An 8632-nucleotide genomic window follows, 5' to 3' on the forward strand; every position below is an offset into this window, starting at 1 on the left:
CCATCCAGCTCCCTGATTGTGACCTAGGAAAGCAGCAGAGGATGGCCCAAGTGCTTGAACCCCTGCAGCAATATGGAAGACCTGGAGGAAGCTCCTGGCTGCTGGCTTTGGTCCGGCTCAGTGCTGGCCTATTGGCCATTTGGGGACTGAGTCAGGAGATGGAAGACCTCTTTCACACTCTTTGTAACTCCGTCGTTCAAATCATTTTGTCCTTCCTTCCATTGATTTACTCCCCAAATGGCCAAAGCTGAGCTAATCTGAAGCCAGGAGTTTTTTTTCCGAGTCTCCCATGTCCTTGACTGCTTTCCCAGGCCACAAGCAGGGAAGGGAGCTGGATGGGAAGCAGCGCCGCCGGGACACGAACCGGCGCCTCTGTGGGATACTGGCATGTGCAAGGTGAGGACTTTAGCCACTAGGCTACCACGCCGGGCCCGACTTTCTTTCTTTAAAGAGGCCATTTTACCAGCAACATCACAGTTCAGAGCTTCAGATTTAATTTTTGAGCTTCAGCAGCTTGGTGGGAGCTGTGATGTCATAACATCACATGAGCGGTGGCAGCTGCTTCAGCCATGGCAATCTCGAGGTTCTCTCGGATGACAGGCAGCCACTCTGACTGGCATGTGGAGTCCATCAGCCCGCCGGTCTCTGGGCCTCATTACTGAACCAAATGTGACATTTTGTGTGGCTTTGATCAATGAGACAGCATTGCTGTATGGCTCCAGAATCAAAGGGGGAAAGCTTCCAATATAAATGTTGCTTATGACATGCAGACCTACGCTTTTCCCAAATGAGTCCATAGGGCTTAAGGAAATGTTTTCCTATGATAGTCTACAGAACATTTCCAAAGTCTCTGTCGCAGTCCAGGTTGCAGGAGGCAACACAGACTTCCCAGTTGAGGGTTGCTACGGAAAGATGGAAATGATCCTGTATTAGATATCGGCGCTGTTTTTCACAAATCCCTCTCAAAAGACCCCAAGATGATACGAGTTGAATCTGTGCCCCTCTCCACCTAAGAATCCATCTTCTTTGAGGAGGCCAACTTTGAAGAAGGAGCTGTCAATAGTCTTCCAAAACAGTCGGTGAAGATTCATACCCAGAGAGTGTGCCAATTTACTTGGCAGTTCTGCACAGGCCCTTTGCTCTAATGACAGTTTGGAGGCAGGATGGAAAGTAGTTTCTGGCCCCCTCCACCCTAACGCAATTGCATGAAGTATCCAAAATCAGTCTCAGCCAGCAGGGAAGTCTTTTTTTTTTTTTTTTTTTTTTTTACAGAAATAAATCAGTGGTCCGATTTTAATATCAGACCAAGGGAATTAAAGGCCTAGGGCACGCAGGACAAGAATGGCTGCATGACTGTGAGCTTTCAGTGCATCATCACAGATTCATTATGTCTTCTTTTTATCTCTTTCCTACACCTTTCCCACCCACCTGTTGCTTTTACGATTTCTTCAGGAGCCAAATACCTAGCGAGAGCATTCTGTTTATTTATCTGTTAAAATGTAAGGATAGTGCCTTCTTGAAATTTCGGGGCAGGGAACAGGCTTTTGGCCTCGTGGTTAAGATGCCAGTTAGGGGCTGATGCATTGGCTCAACAGGCTAGTTCTCCAGCTGTAAGCACCAGGATCCCATATGGACGCCGGTTCTAATCCCGGCAGCTCCACTTCCCATCCAACTCCCTGCTTGTAGCCTGGGAAAGCAGTTGAGGACGGCCCAAGTTCTTAGGATTCTGCACCCATGTGGGAAACCTGGAAGAAGCTCCTGGTTCCTGGATTAAGATCTGCTCACCTTTGACTAGTGTAACCTTTTGGGCAGTGAACCAGGAGATGGAAGATCTCTGTCTCTGTCTCTGTCTTCTCTCTCTTTCTCTGGAACTTTGACTTTCCAAGTAAAATGGATAAATCTTACAGAAAAAGGGAGAGAGGGAGGAGGGAGAAAAGTATCATTGTATTATTTTTAAAGATTGATTTATTGGAAAGGTAGAGTTACAGATAGAGAGATGGAGGGAGAAAAAGAGATACTTCACCCATTCCCCAAATGCCAACAACGGCCAGGGTGGAGTCAGACTGAGGTTAAAAGCTAGGAGCTTCCTCCAGGTCTCCCATGTGGATGCGGGGGCTCATGTACTTGGGCCATCTTCTGCGCCTTTCCCAGGTTCATTAGCAGGTAGCTCAATGGGAAATGCAGCAGGCAGGACTTGAACTTACTTCCATTTAGGATGCGGGTGTTTCAGGCAACAGCTTTATCCAATATGCCACAGCACCGGCCCTACATTCTTAGAATTGTACCTATAAACTACTTGGAACCTGTGCTCTTTATATTAATAAAAATTAAAAATAAAAACAGAAACGGGACCAGCACAATGGCTCAGGGGCTAAATCCTCAGCTTACACATGTTGGCATCCCACATGAGCAACAGTTCGTGTCCTGGCTGCTCCACTTCTCATCCAGCTCCCTGCTTGTGGCCTGGGAAAGCAGCCTACGACAGCCCAAAGCTTTGGGACCCTGCATCCGTGTGGGAAACCCGGAAATGCTCCCAGCTCCTGGCTTCAGATCAGCTCAGCAATGGTTGTTGCAATCACCTGGGGAGTGGATAAGCAGTTGGAAGATCTTTCTCTCTCCTCTCTGTAAATCTGCTTTTTAAATAAAAAAATAAGATAAAATAAAATATAGATCTCAAAAAATAAATCAGGAGCCCAATGCATTAACCTAGTGGCTAAAGTCTTTGCCTTGCTTGAGCTGGAATCCCATATAGCCACTGGTTCTAATCCTGACAGCTCCACTTCCCATCCAGCTCCCTGCCTGTGGCCTGGGAAAGCAGTCGAGGACGGCCCAGCCCCCTGGGACATTGCACGCATGTGGAGTCCCGGAAAAAGCTCCTGGCTTCAGATCAGCTCAGCTCCAGTTATTGCGGCCACTTGGGGGAGTGAATCAACAGATGGAAGATCTTCCTCTCGGTTTCTCCTCTATACATATGACTTTCCAATAAAACAAATCTTAAAATTTTTTTAAAATCCACAGAAATTTCTGGTTAGATTGAATTGCTCTACCTCAAAATTTTCCTCTGGTTCCCTGCTTACATTTTCTTTCCAAAGCTGAGGATTGAGTCAGGTGTTGTGGTGCAGGCGGTTAGGTCATGCTTAAGATGCCTGCATCCCATATGTCCGAGTGCTAGTTGGGGTCCTGGCTCCTCCGCTTCTGATCTAGCTGCCCACTAGTGTACTGGGGAAAGCAACAGAACATGGCCCAAGCAGTCAGGCTCCTGCATCGATTTAGAAGACCCAGATGAACTTCCTGGCTCTTGGGTTTGGCCCGGTGCAGTTGTGACTGTTAAGGACGTTTGGGCAGTGAACCCATAGAAAGAAAACCTCTCTCTCTCCCTCCATTTCTCTTTCTGTGTTTCTCCCTATGGCTCTCTCTCTCTTGGTCGGAGTTTCAAACATGTAAATAAATCTCAATAAAAAGAAACCAAGTTGATTTTACTGCCTCCTGTGGCGCACCTTGTGAAGGGTCATCTGTCTTAGCCTTTGGCATGTACTGTGGTTTTGTTTTCTTCCCTTTTACATGTTAAGTATCTGCTATTATTTCTTGTTTGAGTAAGTTAATCATGCAGATATCCAGGGGATTCCTCCCCTTACCTGGAGTTGTGTCCTGCATGGAAGGCCAAGAGTCCTAAAGACATTCTGGGGTGCTTGGTGAGTAGGGAAGTACTTGAAGGAGGTCAGGGCTCTTTTCCCTTCTGGCACAAGGGAGTAATCTCAATGCTGAGCTTCTTGGCGCCATGGATTACAGGGAACAGGGCCCTAAGCAGTATCATATCCACTATCTGAAATTTGTTGTTGGTTTTTTTTTTATTTTTTTTACACTACCTGAAATTGGGAATTTGTTTTGCTCTTATTCTTGTGTTTTATGAGGCCCCCTAATTGTTGATATTTTGAGAATGGAACCATGTTGCATTGATGTCTGATCACTGCAGCAACATCATTTTGCTAGAAAAGGTGGCCAAGTGAAAAAAAAAAAGTGTAATGGAAAATTGTAACTTCTGGGGCTAATGGTGATTGCTTTGAGCTACTACTGATTAGCATCTACCTCCCACTATTTTGGCTTTGGGGATGTAATGCATAGTAAGGCCTCTGGAGTAGCACAGGAGTGGAAAGCTTCCAGAATGAATTCAATTCTGGATTTTCTAACCCAACAAAAGTAAAGGTGGTAGGGATGAGAAATCAGAGAGGAGTTCAAGTCAGAGGTAGGAAAATAGGGCCAAGTGTCAAGTTTGAAGGGTGAGGCAAAAATGACACGGAAGAATTTAGATTGTTCTGCTAATAACCCAAGTTTGACCAACCAACCTGATAAGCTGACGCCCTGCCCATTGAGTAGTTAATAGTTAAGTGCATTTGTTTCCAGTTTTCTTTCTTTGTAAGCATACATGCATTATTGAAATCACATATGTACATGGTATTCCCCCACCCCTGACAGGATCATTTTCCAGGCCTCACAAATGGAAACTTACTGGTCCATCACTCGTCCTCTTCAACTGGTGATCTATCAAAACATGTAAACCACACCCTAAACACAAGCCTTGGTTCTCACCTCTCCTGTTGAAAGAATCTTTGGACTCTAACAGTAACACCCTGAATGCCTCATTTAGACTCGCACCCCACCATGTCAATAATGGCAACCACTACCCTTGCTAACTTTCCCGAGCTACCCACCAGTGCCAACTCAACACTTTGGAAGAGTTCCATACTGCCTGTACCACCCTGCAAGCCAAAACTTCTGCTGACAAGCTGCCCATAGGACGCATGGAGTGGGGTGTCCAGGTAGAACACTTAATTGGTTTCCTCCCTTAGTCCACTTATCCCAGCCAGACCTGGTGCAAATTTAAGCCCTGATTTCTGGTCCACTCAGATATCTGAAGCCATGAATTATATTGCTCTCTACCTAAATTTGCCCTGCCCCTTGCTTTCCACACCCATTCATCTTTTTAAAAATAATACATGTATTTTATTTTTTATGATGTTTACATAGTTGAGAAGTATGCACACCCATGTGGACTAGCCACCAGGGTGGGGAGGGTCGAGGAATAGGGGAAAATGAATGAGACAATTCCCTCCAATCTTCTTTTCTCTTTTGGTATCTGGGGAAAGTGGAGAGAGGAGAGAGGGCTGCTCCCAGGAACCCAACTGCATCAGTACCCAGGAATGGGGAGGGCACAATGTTTGTGACTTCCGCAAACGTGTCAACTCTAGCCTCAGCTTATCCAGTGGTAAGGGAGAGGTGAGACTTAAGGGGAAGATAGGCTGTAGTCCTGCATGCTTGCTTCAAACTGTCATATTGATTCCTGCATTACGCTTTGAGTTCCACAGAAAATGGCATCTCTGATACATCCTCTGATTTCACCCTTTTCATCATTTTCTTTGAAAATGTACTTATTTCCCTGTGCTTGCTTGAACATACAAGAAACTAGTCTGGGAATACCTCAAAGTTTCTTTGGAGATCTCCCCAATCGAACTGCTGGACTCAGAACTCTAATCAAGAAAAGACAGAAGACAGAGCAGATCAATCATTCATCTCAGCTATATGTTGGCAGCGATATATGGGGCAAACGGAGACTTTATGATGGACCATATCAATCAGTGGACGACCTCATCGAGCGAAACTGGCAGTGATTCATAACTGGAGAACTATTAAAACCACTTGAGCAAATATCTCAGAGCATGCCCCACATCCGGGACTTGGGGTGGGCGGGAAACCGGGTGGGGCTTCTCCCTTAATATCCCCCTTTACCTCAGATACATGATGGAAACAATATGGACATAATAGTATTACCCACTTCCCTATCCCCCTGAACCTTTTTTTGTTGTTGTTCTTTAACCGTAATTAACTATGTAAAGATTGTCAACAACCATACAATAAAAAAAAAGAAATACCTGCAAGTATTATTGTTCAGTCCCTCAAAAAATGCTTTTATCTCAGAAATTTAAAAGGTTGGTTCAAGCTAATTAATTATTAATGACAAAGTTAGCTTTCTAAATATTTGATATTCTAAAGTTTCTGTACCTCATACTCATGTATGACCATTAGAGTTATAATTTTAGGAAATTATTTAAATATAGCAAAATATTTTATTTAAAAAAAATGTACTTATTGGGCCCGGCGCTGTAGCCTAGCAGCTAAAGTCCTCGCCTCGAACGCGCCAGGATCCCATATGGGCGCTGGCTCTAAACCCAGCAGCCCCACTTCCATCCAGCTCCCTGCTTGTGGCCTGGGAAAGCAGTAGAGGATGGCCCAAAGCCTTGGGACCCTGCACCCGCGTGGGAGACCCACCCGGAAGAGGTTCCAGGTTCCCGGCTTCAGATCGGTGCAGCACCGGCCGTTGTGCTCACTTGGGGAGTGAATCATCAGACGGAGGATCTTCCTCTCTGTCTCTCCTCCTCTCTGTATATCTGACTTTGTAATAAAAAATAAATAAATCTTTAAAAAATATAAATAAAAAAGAAAATGTACTTATTTTAGCATGGGTGATGTGGCATAGTAACCTAAGCCTCTGCCTGCAGCGCCAGCATTCCATATGAGCTCTGATTCCTGTCCAGGATGCTCCACATTCCAATCCAACTCCCTGATAATGTATACCAGAGAAAGCAGCAAAAGATGTTCAAAGTCCTTGCACCCGGAATCCTTGTGGAAGACTAGAGGAAGCTCCTGGCTTTGGATCAGCTCAGCTCTGGTTGTTGCAGCTATTTGGAGAGTGAACCAGCAGCAGAAAGATCTTTCTCTCCTTCTCTCTATAATTGCCTTTCAAATGAAAATTAAATAGATATTTTAAAAGTATTTATTTGAAAGGTAGACAGAGAGAGAGAGAGAAGAAAGAGAGAGAATCCTCTATGTGCTGATTCATTCTCCAAACAGCCAGGACTGGACCATGTGGAAGGTCTGCAACCCCCTACGAGTTTCCCCTATGTGTGGCAAGGGTGCAAGTCCTTGGGCCATCATTTCTGCCTCCTCAGATATGTTAGTAAGAAGCTAGATTGGAAAGAAGGAGGAGGAGAAAGAGAAGAGGGTGATAGTTTTCTGCGTCTTTGTTGCCCTGGACCTCCCTGGTGAAAATCTCTTCCACTTGAATACGTCTGATATTCTCTTCCCTTTGCTCCCTCTAGAAGCAGAAACATCTGGAATAAAGATACCAGAATCTAAGGAGATGCTGCTTCAGATGTGAAGTCGTGCCTTAGAACTGACCTGAGGGGTGTCCATTCTGGTTGTTTTACTCCGCCGAGGCAGGAGTTGCTTCATCCTCTCCCAGGAAATGGGTGTTGAGTGGCATTGGATTTGCCAGCATGAGGGCGCTCTGCAGAATGTCAAGCGGTTATTGATTCCTGAGTCTGAGCTAGTGCCTTATGATGCACATTAACTGCTCTTTCTCACTGCTGACATTTCCCCTGCCCATGTCAGGGCTGGGTTGAGGCACAGAATGCGCTGACATTTGGCTTATTCCTACAGAAACGTCCGTAGAACTGAACCACACACCTAGATAAAGAAGCCCTCACTCTTCCCACATGAGACATAAGAACTTCAACTTTTTCATACCCATTGGGTGGGGGCTCTTCTCCCAACACCAGCCCATATTCTCGTCATTTGGCTTTATGTGCAGCTTTAAGTGGCTTGCTCAATTTTTGTAATAATAAGTGGCTCTCCAAGACTGGAGGAGCAATTTCTGATGGTGAGGACCTTAGCTGCCTACCTCTTTCAAATGCACACTGAAAATCTAGCTTTAAAAAAAAAAAAAAAAAGAAAATTTGGCTGTTAGAAAATCTTCACACCTACTTCAATTCAAGGTTCTCAAAGCCCACATCCCATATCTCACACATAGTGCAAGATTCCAAAACTAGCTGGATTGGAAACTAGGGTCTCCATCTTCTCTCTTTCCCTTTCTTTCTTTTTAAAAAAAGATTTATTTTTTTTTTTATTACAAAGTCAGATATACAGAGAGGAGGAGAGACAGAGAGGAAGATATTCCAACTGATGGTTCACTCCCCAAGTGGCCGCAATGGCTAGAGCTGAGCCTATCCGAAGCCAGGAGCCAGGAACCTCTTCCAGGTCTCCCATGCAGGTGCAGGGTCCCAAGGCTTTGGGCCGTCCTCTACTGCTTTCCCAGGATGTGCATTAGGAGAAAGTTGAAGTTAGGCCCCAGAGATGGGAATTGAACCCAGATACTCCAATATGGGATGTGGGCATCTTAGCCAGCATGTTAACCACTAGTCCAGATTCCTGACAAACTCCCCCCGCTTTTTTTTTAAGATTTATTTATTTTTATTACAAAGTCAGATATACAGAGAGGAGGAGAGACAGAGAGGAAGATCTTCCTTCCGATGATTCACTCCCCAAGTGACTGCAGTCTACAGTACCACCACAGTTAATAACCACCACTAATAGATGTGAAACATTTTTTTAAGATTTATATATTTTCATTGGAAAGGCAATTACACAGAGAGAGGAGAAACAGAGAGGAAGATCTTCCGTCCGATGGTTCACTCCCCAAGCGGCCACAATAACTGGAGCTGAGCCAGTCCAAAGCCGGGAGCCAGGAGTTCTTCCAGATCTCCCACACAGGTGCAGGGGCCCAAAGCTTTGGGCTGTC

Source organism: Ochotona princeps, chromosome X (assembly GCF_030435755.1).
Source record: "Ochotona princeps isolate mOchPri1 chromosome X, mOchPri1.hap1, whole genome shotgun sequence".
Classification (NCBI taxonomy): Eukaryota; Metazoa; Chordata; class Mammalia; order Lagomorpha; family Ochotonidae; genus Ochotona; species Ochotona princeps.